General features: G+C 35.0%; 1 long non-coding RNA gene across 1 annotated transcript; it reads left to right on the forward strand.

Moving 5' to 3' along the window:
* Positions 1-17,525: 17,525 nt before the first annotated feature.
* Positions 17,526-24,478, forward strand: LOC136033891 (uncharacterized). Its single transcript, XR_010619057.1, has 2 exons — positions 17,526-17,557; positions 24,258-24,478. It is a non-coding gene; the product is annotated as an uncharacterized LOC136033891 (long non-coding RNA).
* Positions 24,479-24,809: the final 331 nt, after the last annotated feature.

Genomic DNA, 24,809 nt, shown 5'->3' on the forward strand with positions numbered 1-24,809 from the left:
CTTCTATATTGTGGGTAACCATCATTGCCAGTAATTGTTTTGGGTACTAAAAGTCGAGGATATTGCTTTGTGCACCTTCCTTTGGCCATGCATGGTGAATTTTCGTTCAGTGCACCGCAAGGTCCATGTATCATATTTTTTACAATAATATCATGTAACCCCTTATCGACATTTTTATCAGGTATTTCAGCGGAAATCACATCATCAATTTCGTTTGAAGTAATTTTTTTTATGTAGCCAGATTAGTATATGTGCGTGTGCAAACCTCGTTTTTGCCATTCCACTGAGTACATCCAGCATCGCACTGACCCAAACACTTCATGTTTTACAAGGTAGTTTATCAGTGATTTCAACTTTTGCCGGAAGACACGTGCCGTAATGTCATGCCTATGAACCGCCGATTGTCCTTGAAGTAAAAGCTGCAGTATCTCGTCCCAAGATTGATTACATGTAAATGTAATAAATAAATCTGGACGACCATAGAGACGAACATACGCAATAGCATCTTGAGCATATTCATGCATATGACGGGGACTGCCAGCATATGACGAAGGTAAAATTGTTAATCTTCCAACGTTTGTGGTATTACCGTCATTTATAACTGCATTTCGCAAATGAATGTATTGTTCAGAGCAGAGCTTGGTCTGATTCAGGCGGATATATAGCAAACGTTCTGATTCAATTTTAGCATACATATCCACGACAAATTGGTGAAACAATTCACGGCATTTTAAAATATAATTTTCTTCATCCTGCCGAATCATTAGTCTATAGGAATAATAATGCATTGCACTGCATTTCTTATTCATTTCTTTGTTAGTGGCTGGATTCATCAATTTAATATTAAAGTGATAGCCGTCGGCTCCATCCCAAAAAATGATAGGATATTGTAGGGCATCGTAGCATCGATGAGTTCGATGAGAAAAAGAAAACTAAAAAAATATTAATAAATATAAAAAATATAAATATAAATATAATATAAATTAGCAATCAACAAAGCACCGAGACACAAATGACGACCGGGACACAGGGAGTATAAATGACGACCAGGACATAAGTAAAAAAAAAAACTAAAAAAACTAAAAAAATGGTAAAAACTACAAAAAAACTAAAAACTAATAAAAAAACTAAAAAATCTAAAAATCTAAATAAACTAAAAAAGAAAAAAAAGAAAAAAGGAAAAAAATAAAGGAGAAAAACAAAACTAAAAAACGAATGTATATACAGACCGGGACACCGGGATACAAATGACGACCGGGACACAGGGAATATAAATGACGACCGGGACACAGGGACACAACTACAATGGGGACGCCGGGGGGCACAGGGGGATATAAATGACGACCGGGACACCGGGACACAAGGAATATAAATGGCGCCCGGGACACTCAAAGAGAAATCACAGACTGGAACACCGGGACACAAATGACGACCGGGACACAGGGAATATAAATGACGACCAGGACACAGGGACATAACTACAAAGGGGACGCCAGGGTGCACAGGGGGATATATAAATGACGATGGCGACTCAGGGAATGGTCGATTAGCAATCACCATCAACAAAGCTCAAGGGCAATCATTAGAGTCATGAGGTATAGATCTGAATACGGATTGTTTTCCCATGGACCATTATATGTTGCATGTTCAAGAGTCGGTAAACCTGACAAACGCCGGGGGGCACAGGGGGATATAAATGACGACCGGGACACCGGGACACAAGGAATATAAATGACGCCCGGGACACTCAAAGAGAAATCACAGACTGGAACACCGGGACACAAATGACGACCGGGACACAGGGAATATAAATGACGACCGGGACACAGGGACATAACTACAAAGGGGACGCCGGGGTGCACAGGGGGATATATAAATGACGATGGCGACTCAGGGAATGGTGGATTAGTAATCACCATCAACAAAGCTCAAGGGCAATCATTAGAATCATGAGGTATAGATCTGAATACGGATTGTTTTCCCATGGACCATTATATGTTGCATGTTCAAGAGTCGGTAAACCTGACAATCTATTTATATGCATAGACAATGGGACAGCAAAGAATGTTGTATATTCGCAAGTTTTACGTAGTTAAAAACATATATATATATATATATATATATATATATATACTAGCTGTTGGGGTGGCGCTTCGCGCCACCCCAACACCTAGTTGGTGGGGCGCTTCGCGCCCCCCCAAGCCCCCCCGCGCGCGTAAGTCGTTACGCGCCATATTAGTTACGCGCCATTGTAGTTGTGTCCCTGTGTCCCACCTGTGAATATAGATAGATTTATATATGTGTTTCAAACTACGTAAAAATTGCGAATATACAACATTTTTGGCTTTCCCACTACTGGAAGCTTTCCGTTTCCAATTGCCAGCAATTGATCTGAAAATGTTTGACCAGAATCATCGTTTTGCAATCGGACACGCATATTTGTAGTTAATTTTAATATTTTTACGTGTGCCCATAAATTAGAATTTTTCAGGCAAGCATTCATTTCGTCTGCAGGAGTTAAACTACGTAAAAATTGCGAATATACAACATTCTTGGCTTTCCCATTGTCTGTGCATATACAAAGCCGTATGCACTAATAATGACGTCATATGCAAACGCTCTTTTTACAAACAAACAAACATGCATACACACAACTCGTTTTTATATAGATAGATAGATAGATGGATACAATACAAATTAACTGCGTAAAACTTGCGAATATACAACATTCTTCGCTGTCCAATTGTCGCTGCATATAAATAGATTGTCAGGTTTACCGACCCTCGAACATGCAACGTACAATTGTCCATGGGAAAAACAATCAGTATTAAGATCTATACCACATTTTTCTAATGATTGACCTTGAGCTTTGTTAATGGTGATTGCAAATGCTAATCGAATTGGGAATTGCAATCTTTTAAATTGAAAAGGCAGATCCGTTGGAATCATGGGAATGCGAGGAATAAGAACAGCCTTACCCTCAAAATGCCCTGTCAAGATTGTCGCCTTTATTAGGCTTTCCATTGTTTTTTTTACGGCAAGTCGCGTGCCATTGCAAAGCTTTGGTGGGTCGCCTATTTTTAGTTGTAGCACGTGTGGTGGAAACCCTGAAAGATATATGGAATTTAAAAATTCAGATGGATAATTAACCGCTTCATTTGGTTCCAAAACTGTGTCGACTGACTTGCAAAGGACTGCCTGGTCTCGAATCTTGGTCAAAACAATATTGTTGATTTCGTGGACGTCTATATTTTTGGGTGCGAAATGTTATTTTGTACATACGACAATAGATCACTCGTACTGTAACTTTGTTCACGATCCAATTCTACACATGTCGAAACAGCAGTGATACGGTTAGGTGAAGGCATTCCCAAATCCTGAAGAGGTTTGTTTGCCATACGTACGCACAAATCTTCTATAATAACTAAAGTGTCGTTATAAATTTCTGATGTAAAATCAAAAGTCATTTCTGACGTCTCTAACTGTTTTCGATGGAGTATATCTTCGGACATTTTTGACTTATATTTTTCCCATAACTCTGTAGGAGCTGATGGAGAGCAAGTGTACGAATTTGACTTGGGGTTGACGTTTCGCACGCGTCATTGATGCAGTTATCCCAGTGTTGGTCATTCTCCAATAAATTCAGAGCTTGGCATGCACTACGGTAAGTGTCATGTATAGTACCGTTTACAGTTCTCAAATACTCAAAGGATGTTGGACCGGGTACATTCACCAAAAGCAGGCGTAGAAAGAAGCATTCATGTTGATTGGGGTGAACGGTGTAGAGTCTTCCTATCGTGGTATCTTTGAAGATGGTAGGTTGGCCGTAAACCCACTGGTTATCTACTTCGATGGTGGTACCGTCATTTATATTCCCTGTGTCCCGGTCGTCATTTGTGTCCCGGTATCCCAGTCTGTAATTTCTCTTTTTTCTTTTTTCAGTTTTCTTTTTCTTCTTTATTTTTCAGCTTCACTATGAAATACATATCGCCGAACCTTTGTTTTTTTAACTAAAATCTGGTAGTCATTGATGACCTTTTCCAAGTCAAAATCCCAAACCCAATCATCATCGCTATCATTTTCAGTTTTAATATGTTTTTACTCTCGCTGTCCAGGTGGATCTTCATCTAACTGCGCGGTTTTGCGTTCTTTAGCCTCAAGCCTGTTTCCTTGCTGTTCTTTTGATTCCTCGGCACGCTTTCTTTTCTGACTTTCTCTATCAGCAGCAAGTTTTTTGGCATAGACTCTTTGAGCATCTTCATCAGTCATTGTAAACTTAAACATTAATAGAATTCTACGCGAACATATGTCTTATATAACTTGAATGACGTCACCTTCAAAGCAAAAATGATGGCAACTAATTTCATGACGTCAGCCGAAACATGACGTCACCTGATCCATCCACAGATCCACACACAGATAACTTATTTTTATATATATATACTAGCTGTTGGGGTGGCGCTTCGCGCCACCCCAACACCTAGTTGGTGGGGGCGCTTCGCGTCCCCCCCAAGCCCCCCCGCGCGCGTAAGTCGTTACGCGCCATATTAGTTACGCGCCATTGTAGTTGTGTCCCTATGTCCCACCTGTGAATATAGATATATATATATATATATATATATATATATATATATATATATATATATATATATATATATATATATATATATATATATGTTTTTAACTACGTAAAACTTGCGAATATACAACATTCTTTGCTGTCCCATTGTCTGTGCATATAAATAGATTGTCAGGTTTACCGACTCTTGAACATGCAACATATAATGGTCCATGGGAAAACAATCCGTATTCAGATCTATACCTCATGACTCTAATGATTGCCCTTGAGCTTTGTTGATGGTGATTGCTAATCGACCATTCCCTGAGTCGCCATCGTCATTTATATATCCCCCTGTGCACCCCGGCGTCCCCTTTGTAGTTATGTCCCTGTGTCCCGGTCATCATTTATATTCCCTGTGTCCCGGTCGTTATTTGTGTCCCGGTGTTCCAGTCTGTGATTTCTCTTTGAGTGTCCCGGGCGTCATTTATATTCCTTGTGTCCCGGTGTCCCGGTCGTCATTTATATGCCCCTGTGCCCCCCGGCGTCCCCATTGTAGTTGTGTCCCTGTGTCCCGGTCGTCATTTATATTCCCTGTGTCCCGGTCGTCATTTGTATCCCGGTGTCCCGGTCTGTATATACATTCGTTTTTTAGTTTTGTTTTTCTCCTTTATTTTTTTCCTTTTTTCTTTTTTTTCTTTTTTGGTTTATTTAGATTTTTAGATTTTTTAGTTTTTTTATTAGTTTTTAGTTTTTTTGTAGTTTTTACCATTTTTTTAGTTTTTTTAGTTTTTTTTTTTTACTTATGTCCTGGTCGTCATTTATACTCCCTGTGTCCCGGTCGTCATTTGTGTCTCGGTGCTTTGTTGATTGCTAATTTATATTATATTTATATTTATATTTTTTATATTTATTAATATTTTTTTAGTTTTCTTTTTCTCTTATTTTTCAGTTTTTTCCTTTTTTTTAGTTTTTTCTTTTTTAGTTTTTAGTATTTTTTTGTTTTTTACCTTTTTTTAGTTTTTTTAGTTTTTTTAGTTTTTTGGCTTTTTTAGTTTTTTTTATTAGTTTTTAGTTTTTTTTTAGTTTTTGCCTTTTTTTAGTTTTTTCAGTTTTTTTTAGTTTTTAGTTTTTTACCGTTTTTTAGTTTTTTTTAGTTTTTTAGCTTTTTTAGTTTTTTTTCTTTTTAGTTTTTTTTGTAGTTTTTACCTTTTTTAGTTTTTTTTCTTCTTTTGTATTAGTGTGAAATAATTCAGACGTCATATGCGGACAAACACGACGTCACTCGACAGACAGACAGACAGACATAACCCACAAACAACTTATTTTTATATATATTTATTCATATTACACTTGGAAAATTCTTTACGTGCCAAGCATGCTAAAGCTCCAACAATTTAAATTAAACATCAAAATTGGGGTATCTGTTTTAAGGTTTTCGAATTACTTTAATCTATTTTCAAAATATATTGAAATATTTGTGCAATTCCCAGTTTTTTTTTTACTTTTTTCTTTTTTTAGTTTTTTAGCTTTTTTAGTTTTTTTTTAGTTTTTTATCTTTTTTTTTACGTTTTTTCTTTTTAGGTTTTTTCTTTTTTTAATTTTTTTAATTTTTAATTTTTTTTTTAGTTTTTTCTTTTTAGTTTTTTTTTTAGTTTTTTACCATTTTTCTTTTTCGAATTACTTTAATCTATTGTCAAAATATTTCGAAATATTTATGCAATTTCCAGTTTTTGCATTCTAGTTTGTTTTCTTTTATTTATATAGAAGATATAATCTGGCGTAACGGACAGACAATATCTATATTCACAGGTGGGACATAGGGACACAACTACAATGGCGCGTAACTAATATGGCGCGTAACGACTTACGCGCGCGGGGGGGCTTGGGGGGGGGCGCGAAGCGCCCCCACCGACTAGGTGTTGGGGTGGCGCGAAGCGCCACCCCAACAGCTAGTATATATATATATATATATATATATATATATATATATATATATATATATATATATATATATATATATATATATATATATATGCTTTTAATTACGTAAAACTTGCGAATATACAACATTCTTTGCTGTCCCATTGTCTGTGCATATAAATAGATTGTCAGGTTTACCGACTCTTGAACATGCAACATATAATGGTCAATGGGAAAACAATCCGTATTCAGATCTATACCTCATGATTCTAATGATTGCCCTTGAGCTTTGTTGATGGTGATTGCTAATCGACCATTCCCTGAGTCGCCATCGTCATTTATATATCCCCCTGTGCACCCCGGCGTCCCCTTTGTAGTTATGTCCCTGTGTCCCGGTCGTCATTTATATTCCCTGTGTCCCAGTCGTCATTTGTGTCCCGGTGTCCCAGTCTGTGATTTCTCTTTGAGCGTCCCGGGCGTCATTTATATTCCTTGTGTCCCGGTGTCCCGGTCGTCATTTATGGTTAGTTTTTGCCTTTTTTTAGTTTTTTCAGTTTTTTTTTTAGTTTTTAGATTTTTACCTTTTTTAGCCTAACCAGGATTTGAACCTGGGACGTTCATTCTCCGTTCTGACACCCTCTCTCACCGGGTGACTACTCCAGCATATTCATTTTGGTGTTTTAAATGGTATATTATTAACCAAATTAATGTGTTTTACGATATACTAACCATCGTCATAACAAAAATGACGACAACTAATTTCATGACGTCATCCGAAACATGACGTCACCTGATCCACAGATCCACAGACAGACAGACAACTTATTTTTATATATATATATAGATATATATCTTCTTCTATCTATCTATATATATAAAAATAAGTTGTCTGTCTGTGTGTGGATGTGTGGATGGATGTGTCAGGTGACGTCACCTGAAAAAACTGGATCAGGTGACGTCAAAACTGAAAAAACTAAAAAAAGGCAAAAACTACAAAAAAAACTAAAAACTAATAAAAAAAAGTAAAAAAGCTAAAAAACTAAAAAAACTAAAAAAACTAAAAAAAGGTAAAAAACTAAAAAAAAATCTATATATATAAAAATAAGTTGTCTGTCTGTCTGTGGATGTGTGGATGGATGTGTCAGGTGACGTCACCTGAAAAAACTGGATTAGGTGACGTCAAAACTGAAAAAACTAAAAAAAGGCAAAAACTACAAAAAAAACTAAAAACTAATAAAAAAAGTAAAAAAGCTAAAAAACTAAAAAAACTAAAAAAACTAAAAAAAGGTAAAAAACTAAAAAAAATAAAAAATAAAAAAAATAAAAAATAAAAAAAAACTAAAAAAAAGGAAAAAACTGAAAAATAAGCTAAAATAAAGGTAAAAACCAATAAAAAACTAAAAAAAAAAGGAAAAAACTAATAAATGACGACACTCAAAGAGAAAGCGACCAGGACATGTACACCGGGATACAAATGACGACCGGGACACAGGGAATATAAATAACGACCGGGACACAGGGACACAACTACAACGGGGACACCGGGGGAAACAGGGGGATATAAATGACGACCGGGACAAAAAAACTAAAAAGAAATAAAAACTAAAAACTAATAAAAAAAAACTAAAAAATCTAAAAATCTAAATAAGCTAAAAAAGAAAAAAAAAGGAAAAAAATAAAGGAGAAAAACAAAACTAAAAAACGAATGTATATACAGACCGGGACACCGGGATACAAATGATGACCGGGACCCGGGACACAGGGAATATAAATGACGACCGGGACACAGGGACACAACTACAACGGGGACACCGGGGGAAACAGGGGGATGTAAATGACGACCGGGACACCGGGACAGGGAATGGTCGATTAGCAATCACCATCAACAAAGCTCAAGGGCAATCATTAGAATCATGAGGTATAGATCTGAATACAGATTGTTTTCCCATGGACCATTATATGTTGCATGTTCAAGAGTCGGTAAACCTGACAATCTATTTATATGCAAAGACAATGGGACAGCAAAGAATGTTGTATATTCGCAAGTTTTACGTAGTTAAAACAATATATATATATATATATATCTATATTCACAGGTGGGACATAGGGACACAACTACAATGGCGCGTAACTATTATGGCGCGTAACGACTTACGCGCGCGGGGGGGCTTGGGGGGGGCACGAAGCGCCCCCACCAACTAGGTGTTGGGGTGGCGCGAAGCGCCACCCCAACAGCTAGTATATATATCTATATATATAAAAATAAGTTGTCTGTGGATGGATGGATGTGTCAGGTGACGTCACCTGAAAAAACTGGATCAGGTGACGTCAAAACTGAAAAAACTAAAAAAAGGCAAAAACTACAAAAAAAACTAAAAACTAATAAAAAAAATAAAAAAGCTAAAAAACTAAAAAAACTAAAAAAAGGCAAAAACTACAAAAAAAACTAAAAACTAATAAAAAAGCTAAAAAACTAAAAAAACTAAAAAAAGGCAAAAACTACAAAAAAACTAAAAACTAATAAAAAAAATAAAAAAGCTAAAAAACTAAAAAAACTAAAAAAACTAAAAAAAGGTAAAAAACTAAAAAAACTAAAAACTAAAAAAAACTAAAAAAAAAGGAAAAAACTGAAAAATAAGCTAAAATAAAGGTAAAAACCAATAAAAAACTAAAAAAAAACTGAAAAAACTAAAAAAAGGCAAAAACTACAAAAAAAACTAAAAACTAATAAAAAAGTAAAAAAGCTAAAAAACTAAAAAAACTAAAAAAACTAAAAAAAGGTAAAAAACTAAAAACAATAAAAAATAAAAAAAAACTAAAAAAAAGGAAAAAACTGAAAAATAAGCTAAAATAAATGACGACACTCAAAGAGAAAGCGACCAGGACAAAAGGAATGTTCGATTAGCAATCAACAAAGCACCGGGACACAGGGAGTATAAATGACGACCAGGACATAAGTAAAAAAAAAAAATTAACAAAACTAAAAAGAAGGTAAAAACTACAAAAAAACTAAAAAGAAAAAAAAAACTAAAAACAAATAAAAAAACTAAAAAATCCAAAAATCTAAATAAACTAAAAAAGAAAAAAAAAGGAAAAAAAAAGGAGAAAAACAAAACTAAAAAACGAATGTATATACAGACCGGTACACCGGGATACAAATGACGACCATGACGACCGGGACACAGGGAATATAAATGACGACCGGGACACAGGGACACAACTACAACGGGGACACCGGGGGAAACAGGGGGATATAAATGACAACCGGGACAAAAAAACTAAAAAGAAAAAAAAACTAAAAACTAATAAAAAAACTAAAAAATCTAAGAATCTAAATAAGCTAAAAAAGAAAAAAAAAGAAAAAAATAAAGGAGAAAAACAAAACTAAAAAACGAATGTATATACAGACCGGGACACCGGGATACAAATGACGACCGGGACACAGGGAATATAAATGACGAACGGGACACAGGGACACAACTACAACGGGGACACCGGGGGAAACAGGGGGATGTAAATGACGACCGGGACACCGGGACAGGGAATGGTCGATTAGCAATCACCATCAACAAAGCTCAAGGGCAATCATTAGAATCATGAGGTATAGATCTGAATACAGATTGTTTTCCCATGGACCATTATATGTTGCATGTTCAAGAGTCGGTAAACCTGACAATCTATTTATATGCAAAGACAATGGGACAGCAAAGAATGTTGTATATTCGCAAGTTTTACGTAGTTAAAACCATATATATATATATATATATATATATATATATATATCTATATTCACAGGTGGGACATAGGGACACAACTACAATGGCGCGTAACTATTATGGCGCGTAACGACTTACGCGCGCGGGGGGGCTTGGGGGGGGCGCGAAGCGCCCCCACCAACTAGGTGTTGGGGTGGCGCGAAGCGCCACCCCAACAGCTAGTAATAAAAATAAGTTGTCTGTCTGTGGATGGATGGATCAGGTGACGTCACCTGAAAAAACTGGATCAGGTGACGTCAAAACTGAAAAAACTAAAAAAAGGCAAAAACTACAAAAAAAACTAAAAACTAATAAAAAAAATAAAAAAGCTAAAAAACTAAAAAAACTATAAAGGTAAAAACCAATGAAAAACTAAAAAAAAACTGAAAAAACTAAAAAAAGGCAAAAACTACAAAAAAAAACTAAAAACTAATAAAAAAAGTAAAAAAGCTAAAAAACTAAAAAAACTAAAAAAACTAAAAAAAGGTAAAAAACTAAAAAAAATAAAAAATAAAAAAAAACTAAAAAAAAGGAAAAAACTGAAAAATAAGCTAAAATAAAGGTAAAAACCAATAAAAAACTAAAAAAAAAAAGGAAAAAACTAATAAATGACGACACTCAAAGAGAAAGCGACCAGGACAAAAGGAATGTTCGATTAGCAATCAACAAAGCACCGGGACACAGGGAGTATAAATGACGACCAGGACATAAGTAAAAAAAAAAAAACTATCTATATATATAAAAATAAGTTGTCTGTGGATCTGTGGATCGTGGATCAGGTGACGTCACCTGAAAAAACTGGATCAGGTGACGTCAAAACTGAAAAAACTAAAAAAAGGCAAAAACTACAAAAAAAACTAAAAACTAATAAAAAAAATAAAAAAGCTAAAAAACTAAAAAAAATAAAAAAAGGCAAAAACTACAAAAAAAACTAAAAACTAATAAAAAAGCTAAAAAACTAAAAAAACTAAAAAAAGGCAAAAACTACAAAAAAACTAAAAACTAATAAAAAAAATAAAAAAGCTAAAAAACTAAAAAAACTAAAAAAACTAAAAAAAGGTAAATAACTAAAAAAACTAAAAACTAAAAAAAAATAAAAAAGGTAAAAACTAAAAGAACTAAAAAAGAAAAAAATAAATGACGACACTCAAAGAGAAAGCGACCAGGACAAAAGGAATGTTCGATTAGCAATCAACAAAGCACCGGGACACAGGGAGTATAAATGACGACCAGGACACAAGTAAAAAAAAAAATTAACAAAACTAAAAAGAAGGTAAAAACTACAAAAAAACTAAAAAGAAAAAAAAACTAAAAACTAATAAAAAAACTAAAAAATCTAAAAATCTAAATAAACTAAAAAAGAAAAAAAAAGGAAAAAAATAAAGGAGAAAAACAAAACTAAAAAACGAATGTATATACAGACCGGTACACCGGGATACAAATGACGACCGGGACACAGGGACACAACTACAACGGGGACACCGGGGGAAACAGGGGGATATAAATGACGACCGGGACAAAAAAACTAAAAAGAAAAAAAAACTAAAAACTAATAAAAAAACTAAAAAATCTAAAAATCTAAATAAGCTAAAAAAGAAAAAAAAAGGAAAAAAATAAAGGAGAAAAACAAAACTAAAAAACGAATGTATATACAGACCGGGACACCGGGATACAAATGACGACCGGGACCCGGGACACAGGGAATATAAATGACGACCGGGACACAGGGACACAACTACAACGGGGACACCGGGGGAAACAGGGGGATGTAAATGACGACCGGGACACCGGGACAGGGAATGGTCGATTAGCAATCACCATCAACAAAGCTCAAGGGCAATCATTAGAATCATGAGGTATAGATCTGAATACAGATTGTTTTCCCATGGACCATTATATGTTGCATGTTCAAGAGTCGGTAAACCTGACAATCTATTTATATGCAAAGACAATGGGACAGCAAAGAATGTTGTATATTCGCAAGTTTTACGTAGTTAAAACCATATATATATATATATCTATATTCACAGGTGGGACATAGGGACACAACTACAATGGCGCGTAACTATTATGGCGCGTAACGACTTACGCGCGCGGGGGGGCTTGGGGGGGGCGCGAAGCGCCCCCACCAACTAGGTGTTGGGGTGGCGCGAAGCGCCACCCCAACAGCTAGTATATATATATATATATATATATATATATATATATATATATATATATATATATATATATATATATATATATATATATATATATATATATATATATATATATATATATATATATATATATATATATAAAAATAAGTTGTCTGTCTGTCTGTGGGTCTGTGGATCTGTGGATCAGGTGACGTCATGTTTATATATGTATATATGCATGTTTTATATAAGGATTGAGCTGTATGCGTCATGAAGTTGTTTGTCGACTGACGTCATGTTTGTTAACTGATGAAATTACATAACGAGACGCCGGGATACAAATGACGACCGGGACACAGGGAATATAAATGACGACCGGGAACCTCAAAGAGAAATTACAGACTGGGACACCCGGACACAAATCACGACCGGGACACAGGGAATATCAATGACGACTGGGACATAGGGATTGTTCGAATAGAAATTACAGACCGGGACACAAATGACGACCGGGACACCGTGCCACAGGGAATATGAATGACGACCGGGACACTCAAAGAGAAATTACAAACTGGGATACCGGGACACAAATGACGACCAGGACACAGGGAATATAAATGACGACCGGGACACAGGGACACATCATTAGAATAATGAGGTATAGATCTGAATACAGATTGTTTTTCCCATGGACAATTATATGTTGCATGTTCAAGAGTCAGTAAACCTGCCAATCTATTTATATGCACAGACAATGGGACAGCGAAGAATGTTGTATATTCGCAAGTTTTACGTAGTTAAAAACATATATATATATATATATATATATATATATATATATATATATATATATATATATATATATATATATATATATATATATATATATATATATATATACAGGGACATAACTACAATGGCGCGTAACTAATATGGCGCGTAACGACTTATGCGCACGAAGGGGCTTGGGGGTGCCAAGCGCCCCCACCATCTAGGTGTTGGAGTGGCACGTTAGTTAAAAACATATATATATATATATATATATATATATATATATATATATATATATATATATATATATATATATATATATATATATATATATATATAGAAAAAATAATCCTACAGGATACGAAAAACGTAACCTATAAATTTCAGCACCAAAAGATTGAAGGAAGAAACTTAGAGAGAAAGAAAGAAATGGAAGTCGAGCTAAACAAGTAGCTAACAAATAAAGAGCCAGTGTGAAAAACAAGGAAGCACAAATTGAGTGTAAGAATCAGACGCCAATAGGATGAGAAGGTGGTAGAGCTCAAGAAACATCAAGTTTTGAAAAAAATCTATCAACATTGACGAGTATCAAAGTTTAACTATCATATCCGTTTTAACTGTCATATCTGTTTACTAAACAGTCGCTATAATTTTGACTCATTGGTCTTAAAACCAGCTTAGCTCTCTATTGGACATTCACGACTGTCACATTTTCGCTGCTAAGTCGTATCTCTTAGCTTTCGGCCCCCTTTAGCCCTCAACAAGGTAAGAGACTGGACTGGATGTCCGCGGTTAGGCTGCAATGACATTACAAGAAATGATCGAGAATCTTTAGGTTATCTTTGGTAGCGGCTAAAGGAGAAGCTACGAACATCTTGAATGGAGGAGTAGCAGCATGAACTTGAAGATAATATAGGTACGCAATTATCAGGCTAGTAGAGAGAGTGTTTAAAATGAATTCTAAAATAAATGTAACTTGCATAATAAACTTTTCGGAAATCCTACACCAACTTTCTCAGCTTAAACATAATCTTGCCTGGTTTCGAAAATTCTGTGTCCCTTGAGTACCAGGAAGTGAATAAAACTAGAGAATAGAGAAGTTTCGATCCCAGTACACACCTAGATTCTCTGTCTCCGACTTGATAATCAATAAAAAGGCTTGCGCACTAAGTAAAACTTTTGGAAATAATTTTATTTAATGCTTGTTACTACTTTATCTCAGTAAATTAGTTGTATAAAACCTGAAAGGAGCATGAAGGGTCAAGCTGTCATTAAACCGAATAAGTATTAAACAGATAATATCAGGGTTGCCACATATAACACGAAAAAGCTATTTTAGCACTATTCATTATGTGTAGCACGTGCACAGAGTTACCACCTGTAGCACGGAAGTGTTATTCTAGCACTGTTACAGTTATTTTTTGACTGTACCATAGAAAATCGCTGTGTAGTACGCAAATTTGGGCAATTGTGGCACTTTAGGAACTTACCATTGTGGCAACCCTGGTTAATGTATGTAATTCATCGAAACTGAGAGAGAGTTCCTCTGGAGAGTATGAATGACAATCTATATATATAAAAATGTACTGTCCGGTTGTCCGTCCGTCTGTCTGTCACTAAGTATGACGTCAATATTTAAAAAAAAACTGACTAAAAAAAAAACTTAAAAGAACTAAAAACTATCTTCTATAAAAAAAAATTCAAAAAAATAAAAGAAAACAAAAAAAAAGAAAAAAAAAGAAAAAGAAAACAAATAATAAAGAAAAAAGATAAAAGAAAAGAAGAAACTAAAAAAACACTAGAAAAAAACAAAAAAGAAAAAACTAAAAACAAGGGAAAACTAAAAAAAAGACAGAGAAAAAAATAAAAAATAAAAAAATAGGTAAAAAACTAGAAAGAACAAAACTAAAAATAAACTAAAAAAAGAAGAAAAAACTAAAAAAAAAGATGACCATCTGGGAAGGGGGTGTGGGGGCCGGTTAATTCGGAAAAATAGAACAAGAGCTAAGACCTCATATGGCACTTGTGACGAGGCAAGAAGATCTAAGAGCCTAGAGAGCATATGGTATGAGCTCTAACAGAATTCTATGAATCAATAGATTGATTTAAAAAGAAAATAAGTGGCTTAATGCCGGTCAGGATTTAAAATAAGATCTCTGAGTCACGATGTCCTTCTAAATATCAAAATTCATTAAGATCCGATCACCCACTCGTAAATTATAAATTCCCAATTTTTCCACTCCCTTTAGCCCCCTCCCCCCCCCCGATGGTCGAATCTGGTAAAACGACTTTATCGTCAATTTGTGCAGCTCCCTGAAACGCCTACCAATTTTCATCGTCCTAGCTCGTCCAGAAGCACCAAACTTGCCAAATCACTGAACCCCTCCCCCCAACTCCCCCAAAGAGAGCGAATCCAGTAGGGTTCCGTCAATCACGTATCAAGGACATTTGCTTATTCTATCCACCAAGCTTTATCCCGATTCCTCCAATCCAAGTGTTTTCCAAGATTTCCCCCTCCAACTCCCCCCAATGTCAAAAGATCTGGTCGGGATTTGAAATAAGAGCTCTGAGACATGAATTCCTTCTAAATATCAAACTTCATTGAGATCCGATCACCTATTCGTAAGATAAAATACCCCAATTTTCACGTTTTCCAAGAATTCCAATTTCCCCCTCCAACTTCCCCAATGTCACAGGATCTGGTCGGAATTTAAAATTAGAGCTTTAAATTATAAGATCCTTCTAAATGTCAAATTTCATTAGGATCTAGCCCCCCCCCCCCAAACTACACCAAAGAGAGCAGATCGGGTCCGGTTATGTCAGTCACGTATATTAGAAAGGTTTTTATTCTTCCCATCCAGTCCCCCCCCCAACTGCCTCCCCCCAATTAATCTGGATCCGGTTGAAAATTAAAATAAGAGATCTGAGTTACGAGGTCCTTCTAAATAAGAAATTTCATGAAGATCCGACCACTCCTTAGTAAGTTAAAAATACGTCATTTTTTCTAATTTTTCAGAATTAACTCCCCCCTCCCAATAGAGCGGATCCGTTCCAATTATGTAAATCACGAATCCAAGACTTCTGCTCATTTTTCCCTTCAAGTTTCATCCCGAACCCTCCAATCTAAGCGTTTTCCATGATTTTAGGTTCCCCACCCCAAACTCCCCCCAATGTCACCAGATCCGGTCAGGATTTAAAATAAGAGCTTTGAGACACGATATCCTTCTAAATATCAATTTTCATAGAGATCCGATCACCCGTTCGTAAGTTAAAAATACCTCATTTTTTCTAATTTTCCAGAATTAACCCCCCCCCCAACTACCCCAAAGAGAGCGGATCAGTTCCGGTTATATAAATCATGTATCTACAATTCAATTCAAAAAATACTTCAATTTTTCTATACTTTCCGAATTAACGGGGCTTCCACTCCCCTCCCCCAGATGATAAAATCGGGAAAACGACTTTTCTAATTTAATCTGGTCCGGTCCCTAATACGACTGCAAAATTTCATGGTCGTAGCTTACCTGGAAGTGCCTAAAGTAGCAAAAAAGGGACCGACAGACAGACAGACAGACCGACAGACCGAAAGAATTTGCGATTGCTATATGTCACTTGGTTAATACCAAGTGCCATAAAAAGTGAAGTATTTTTAACTTACGAACGGGTGATGGGATCTTAATGAAATTTTATGTTTGGAAGTATATCGTGTCTCAGAGCTCTTATTTTAAATCCCGACCAGATCCGGTGACATTTGGGGGAGTTGGAGGGGCGAACCTAAAATCTTGGAAAACACTTAGAGTGGAGGGATCCGGATGAAACTTGGTGGGAAAAATAAGCAGAAGTCCTAGATACGTGATTGACAGAACCAGAACTGATCTGCTCTGTTTGGAGGAGTTGGTGAGGGGAGGGTTGATTCTGAAAAATAAGAAAAAATTAGGTATTTTTAACTTACGAAGGATTAATCGGATCTTAATGAAATTTTATATTTAGAAGGACCTCGTATTATATTTCTGATAATAATAAATTGAGTTTTAAAATGTATAAAAAAACGGATGATTTCGAGTTTGAAATGATTAATTTCCCATTCCCTTAAAGTAATATACACTCAAATATCACATATTCGGCGTTTTTCTCACAGTTACTTCGATATGCAAGGATTTGTAGTAATTATACTGATTTTAAAAATAGATGTAAAATCTTAAGCCAAAAATTGATATTAAGAGCTTTTTCTGCAAATAAATTAACTTGGCAGTTTAAAAAATTTAGTTTTCATTATAACGAATTTTTAAATAAATACCAAAAGAATTATCTAGAAATACTTTTCGTTAATTGTTCGTGAAAAGTTGATGCAGCGCCATCTATTTTGTGAATCGTATATCTAAAAGAGCGGATTTCTCAAAAATAGCCACATGGTACTGATGAATTCTGTAATTGTTTTAGTTCATTCAGGTTTTTCACAAAGAGTTAATATTAGGGATTTGGTAAATTTTATCAGGTTATCTATCGCTGGTTATCTATCGCTGCTAAACCGAGGAATATATTAACAGGATAAGCTTGTTTTGGTGTTACTTGGCTGTTCTACATTTGCTTGTTTTTTTGTTTTGTTTTTTCATAGGCATATATTTTCGGGGTGATACCTGACACGGGGATACCATAGGTATTATGTGGTAGTCACAACACTTGACTGGGTAGAGAATTTAAAGTGCCGAAACCCTATAGGCAAGTGCATTCTCCTGATGAGCCCTTGTGTTGGGTTGTTGCTTCTGAATTATTTGTCTTTACTGTTTTTATTGTTTGGTAGATGACGACTGATACTTATTGACGACATGACTGCCTTTCCATGGATTATTCTTTACGGTTGATTGTGTATGGCTATGCTGTATGACCTATGTGATTGTATGGATGAGTAGGGTTAAGGCCTCATTCAAGTGCTGGCCTATATTAATCACTAATTTAGGAAAACAGTCTTCCTTTTCTCCTTCTGTCTTTTTTTTTAATGTGTTTGTGCTGTTGCATTGGTGATTTCTCTTTTCGTTATAGTACTACTACTAACAGCTAAGAGCAGCACCAAGACGCCTGAGGCCAACTCCTCTTCCACTCCAATCTATTCAAAGTATTACTCTTTCCCCCCGCCCAATAAGCTCTATTTCCCTTTAAACCCTTTTTATTGCTTCTTCCATTCGGGGAAGAATTCAGGATTTTCGTTCTGTTCTTCCATTCTTCCATTCAGGGAAGAATGGTTCTTCCATGAATTATTCCATTCAGGAAAGAATTCATGTTTTTCGTTTGGTTCTCCCATTCAGGGAAGAATGGTCCTTCAATGAATTATTTCATCCAGGGATGAATTCATACTTTTCGTTTAGTTCTTCCATTCAGGGAAGAATGGTTCTTCCATGAATTATTCCATTCAGGAAAAAATTCATGTTTTTCGTTTGGTTCTTCCATTCAGGGAAGAATGAATCTTCCATGAATTTTTCCATTCAGGGAAGAATTCATGCTTTTCGTTTCGTTTTTCCATTCTTCCATTCAGGAAAGAACGATTCTTCCATGAATTAATCCATTCAGGGAAGAATTCATGCTTTTCGTCAATTATCGCTCTAAAATTATATATTTGGTTGGAATATCCTTTCCCCATCTTAGAACCACACTGTTCATCCCTTGAAACTTCATCACCAGCATTTACTAGTCTAATAAGTAGCATTATGTTAAGTAATTCACTTCCTATGGAGGTACGACTTCCGTAATTTCATTATTTTGGATTGTTTTTACCGTAAGAAAAGCGTTCCCTGTAATTAAAACTTTAAAGTTTCTTAAGTAATTAAAAAAGCTACTAAATTTATTAATTACCACTTTCACTCTAATCACCTTTCTCATAGAGGGGTTCGATTCGAATTTTTGTAAGCTCCCAGGTGCTTCATTATTATTGTTTTTTTTTTGTGTTTTTTTTAGATCATATTCCTATTCTTTAGTAACCTATCTCTGACTTCGTACCTACCATATTTTAAAATCTCATTTACTACACTATCAACACCAGAGACCTTATTGTTTTATAATCCGTTTAGTACTGTATCTAACTAGTCTTCGCAAAATAAATTTCCTTCAAACCAAAATAGTAAAATAATCGTAAAAATATTATAAAATAGTAAAAATAATTATCCATACTCTTCTTTATTATATTTTATAACTTTTTCACGAGCTTCTAACCTCATAGCTCCTTGTACGAATTAAATAAAAAAAAAGTGTTTTTAACTGAAAGTAAGGAGCATCATTAAAACTTAAAAACGAACAGAAATTATTACATATGTGAAGGGGATTGCCCCCTCCTTCACACATCGCTCTTTACGCTTAAGTTTTTCAGTACTTCTAAAAAAAGCTTCTTACTGTTCTAACAGTCGGCCCTTGTGTTTCAGGAGTCGTTCTTAAAGAATTGGGACACATTTCAAACTTTAGCGTAAAGAGCAAGGTGTTGAGAAGGGGGCAATTCCCTTCATATACTTAATAATTTCTGTTCGTTTTAGGTCTAATGCTGCTCCTTACTTTCAGTTGAAATAACTTTTTAATTTAATTTCAGATCGTTTTTAAATGATGCTAGGAAATTTGGCCCCACCCCCACGGATAAATCCCGGGACGAATCAAAGTTAAAAGAGCCTTTAGTAACTTCCTTCAAAAAACGGAAATAAATATAACCAACAACAATATGACTGAAATAACTATCCTTAACACAAGCAATAAGTGAATTAAAAGAAAATAGATTAAGAAAATATACAAACAGAAAAAAGATACAAGCAATACTTTTCCTCTCCAATATCGGCCAAGGAAGGAATGAATTGCAAACTAACATAATTCTCAATATTTATCTACTGGATACCTACACAATATACACTCACAAACGCACCACACACTCACACTAAAAGGGAAAAAAGGGAAATTTACTTTTCTCTTTGACATAAATTAATCTTGACAACAAAAACAACATCTACAAACATACATTTAAAAGAAAAAATATAAGCAAAAGGAAAAAGAACAAAAAAAATAAAACATTTACATGGACATACATAATTATAATTTCACTGTGGAACACCTCCTAAACACATTGGTTGGCTTATTTCGGGATCACAACTGATCACATTGATCACGCAGCTTTCAATCCATTTGCCCTTTCGATACGAATAACCGGCGGAACGGAATTCGAAACCCAAGACGATATACCCAGTGCAGTCAATTTATCCTTCATTGCAAATACCTTTTTCCTAGCAACACGAATAGAAATAGGCGCATCCTCACTCAAATGAATGTTAATGTGATTAGCTACTAACTTGCCTTTCAGCCGTTTACCTCTTTTTAATATATCTACCTTAGCATCAGATGACCGAACATTTACTTTTAAAACATTTTCTCCTTCTTTACCATCACAATAGAGAACTCCGGTACTTCAGACATCTGCAAACTTTTTCCAAAGTGTAATTTTTGAAAAAAAATTTCAAATTTTTTTCAAAAATGACTTTAGCTTCATTTTGTCTTTCACACGGAATATTCCACACAATTAAGTTGCTGTCATTAGATCTATATTCAGGGGATATTAGGCGGTTTGATAAATTAGATGTAGAATCTCTGAAGAAACGAGCCTCTTCCGAGACAACACAGAGATGTTTCTTGAGTTCATCAATTTCGCTTTTCACACCAGTAACTTCAGCTTCAACACGATTAATTTTTGTGTTTAAATTTGTATGTCCAGATTCCACTGTTGAAATACGGCATTCTAAAGTTTTTAATCTACCATCAATTGACTCCAAAACCTTCTTATTATCTTTTACAATTTCTAACATCTGAGTGAAATAATCAGCCAAATATTTTAAAGATAACTCATAATTAGCTTTCGAAAACACTGAATTTAGACCACTTGATGCATCCAAAATATCAAATATGGAGCGGTTTGATGGGCCACCATCACTTGATGCAGTTTCAGTTTTTTTCTGCTTCTTTCTTTTCCTCATATTTATGTAAAAATATACGACACAATCTTACCGGAAAAAAGGGTCAGATTATTATCCATGCCAGTGCCTACATTCAATGCATTAGTCCCCAATCAAGGACACGGCTAACACCGCTATTTAGCACAAAGATCAATCCAGGAACTCAGAAGCTATAGGCCGAGAAAACCAAGTATAATCGCATCAGAAACTATAGGCCAAAACAACCAAGTTTGGTCACATCAAAAACACATCCATAATTACAACTCTTAATTCAGGGCCATATACAAGCTATTGATCCTTTTCTATTTTCCCTTCTTCATTCAGTTCTTTTTCCCTACCTCACCTTGCAAATGACGAAACATAGGGAAATTACTAATCTTGAACACTATAATTCATTTCATCACACGTTTTATGTAGGTACCCGGATTATGCTGTTACTCGTTCAAAGTCAAATTCATGTAGTATTACCAGTCAAGCTATTTCAATTCAATGCATAATTTCCAATATGTTATTATCCTCTGACACTAAATGATGTTTATAAGAGGGGCTATTTAAACCCTTTCTTACAAAGAATGCCTTGTAGATGCTCCAAATTGACGACCAAATTTATGATTTTATTACATAATAAAACAATTGTAATACTTGTACAATTATTAATTACAGCAAATTATTTAATGTATTTGTATATTTATAACATGTTAGTATGATATAATTTATTTAAATTATTCAGTATTAATTAATATGTATACTACCTACATAATTTTTATAATGGTTATACAATATTAATTATATTATAGTTATTTAACAATCGGTCTTCTTTCTTTAATTCTTTGCGTAAATCTGGATTGTTATGGTGGTTCTCTTCTCTTTCTTTTTTTCGTTGGTATAGCCCCATTGTGTAAGAGGGTGTGTATAAGTGAGGGTGTGCCCGCATTAACTGGAACCCGTGTAATTCTACCAAATAAACTAAACCCTCGTTCAACTGAATCCACATCCAGCTCAACCATCATTGAACCAAAGCCCCATTTATCGCAACGCCCGTGAAATTCAGCTCTCATTCTACCCAACTCCATTGAACTCAAGCCCTGTCTCACTCTATCCCAATGCAACTCAAGCCCTGTTTAACTAAATCTCGTTTAGATTAACCCTCATAAAACTCAATCCCCACTTAGCCCAACCTTATTTGCCAATAAAACAATAACCACATTGTTCAAGAAGATTTGTATAAGTGAGTCCACATTCAACTGAAACTCGTTTAATTCTACAAATCAAACCAAACTCTTGTTTATCTGAATCCTAGTTCAACTGAAACTTCATCCAACTCAGCCATCATTGAACTGAGCCCTCATTTATCGCAACGCCCGTGAAATTCAGCTCTCATTCGACCCAACCCCATTAAACTCAATCACTGTCTAACTCTATCCCAATGCTACTCAAGCCCCGTTTAACTAAACCTTGTTTAGATTAACCCTCATGCAGCTCAATCCCCATCTAGCACAACCCTATTTGCTAATTTCAGATTTGTTAATTTCTAATGTATAAGACAGAAGGATAAATTTTTGTTCTTAAGGGGATGAAGGGGGGAGGGGGTAATCGTTGTGAATTAAAGCAGCATAAAAAACTTGGGTACCTGTATGATAAACGCCCTACGGCTCAAGTTGTTCATTCATTAACACATTAACGAACCGTTTTTTTTTTTCGTTAGTTTCTTTCAGCTTAGCGTGAGACAAGACAAAGAGAAAATATATAATTTGGGCTATATGCAGGTTATAAATATATAATTTGGGCTATATTGGGCTATATTTGCACATTAAGCAGGGAAGAGTGTAAATTATTTGGACAATGTGAAGTTAGGAAACAATTTTTACTGCATAATATGCAGAACGATTGTACCTAGAATATTAGGCATGCACACCCGCTACACTTTACGCCCACCCCCTCCCTTCCCCTAATGTGCAAATATAGCCCAAACTTGTTTCTAAAGTATTATATTTTTATTTTACTTTGGTATATTTCGTTAGGATTGAGTGTCAGCGAAAAAAATTAGAAGAAGATTAGGTAGGGCGTATATTACACAAGTACCAAAAAAATTAACCATTGAATAAAGACCATTTCATGTGAGCCAACTTTTATCGCTTCCAACAAAACAGGCTGAATTAAATTATCTAGGTATATTATTGATTTAACAACAATACAACTTTAACAACAACTTAACCCTTCTGCTTTAAGTTGAGCAGAATGGGGTTGATTTGAATGGGGGTTTAGTCAAGTAGGGCTCAATGAGGGTTGTGCAACATGAAAGTTGAGTTAAATTAGGGATGGAATGTATGGGGGGTTGAGTTACATGGAGGTTGATAAAAACAAAGCACGAGTTAAATGGATCGAATTAAATGACGTTAAATGAAGAGTTAAACGGGGGTGAGTTGATCGAGATTTGAGTTGCATGCGGTTTTAGCTAAACAGGGGCTTATTTAAACGGGGGTTGAGCTGCATGGGGATTGAGTTAAACGGGGTGGAATTGCAGTGGAGTTTAGTTAAATGACGGTTGAGTTGCAGGACAAATTAGATAAAACAAAAAGGTTGACCTGCACACGGGAACCGTTCAAGATGCATATCATTTTGAATGAAATACAAATGACATTCAAGGCCTTTAGAAGTTTTGAGAGTGCCACAACTCTGAATTGTAAATCTTGACTAGGCTTGAGATATCATTTGTGTGTGCGTGTGTTATTGTTTTTATTCTGACAGATTAAAGCAAACTCAAAAATATAAAAGTGTTTTCAGTAAAGAGGAAAGATGACGCTCTGGCGTATAGAAGCCTAATGGGGCGTTAGTTCTATTCCTGTTTCTGGTAATTTCAGATTGACTTTATTATTCATTTTAATTTCTGTTTGTTTTAACTTTGGGTCATTTATCGTATTTCTCGTCGTTTTTGGTTCTATAAAGCTCTCTACTTTTCCTTGAAAACTTCTTTTTAGTTAAATTGGTTAATTAATTTTTATTTCTTTAATTGACATTATCTGTTTTTATTATTGATTAATAAAGGAAATATTGTAATTTTTTCAGCTTTTCCGTTGAAGAATTGAGATTTTTGGTTGCTAATTATATTTGGACAAAATTTTGTAATATTTTTTTACAGTAGTTGCGCAATAGAATTTTGGATCGATGGGAGGAGAAAATATTATTCAATAAATTGGAAATCTGCATATCTTTTGACCTTCTAATAGGACTGAAGCCATCCTGACCTCCATTCCAGTACAGTCCTGAACGCTCAAGAATAATGATCAACCCTTTTATCATGAGAATTTTATTGTATTGTGTTATGTCTGGTTCATCGTTTAAATAAATTAATTTTGTGCTCATGTGTTAAAATTATTATGTTTTGATTTTTGAAAATCAAAAAGACGTCCTGACTTAGGGCAGCGAAATTTATGTCCTGATTGGAGTTCCCTTGGTTCAGAAATTTAAACTGCGGCGCCTTATATGGCCTGAAATTTTAAAGCCGGTTTGATCAGGTTCCCTTGGTCCTCCAAGTCAAACTTCAATATTTACTATAAACAATCAAGAGAGATGAAACTCTACAAAAAGAAACTCCGAACGAGACGACGGCCAGTATAATTAAAAGACTAAAACAACGCGGATATTTCGCCTGTATAAAACAAGGCGTCTTCAGCACAAGATAGAAAATTAA

The sequence above is a fragment of the Artemia franciscana genome, chromosome 12, assembly GCF_032884065.1.
Source record: "Artemia franciscana chromosome 12, ASM3288406v1, whole genome shotgun sequence".
NCBI classification, from domain to species: domain Eukaryota; kingdom Metazoa; phylum Arthropoda; class Branchiopoda; order Anostraca; family Artemiidae; genus Artemia; species Artemia franciscana.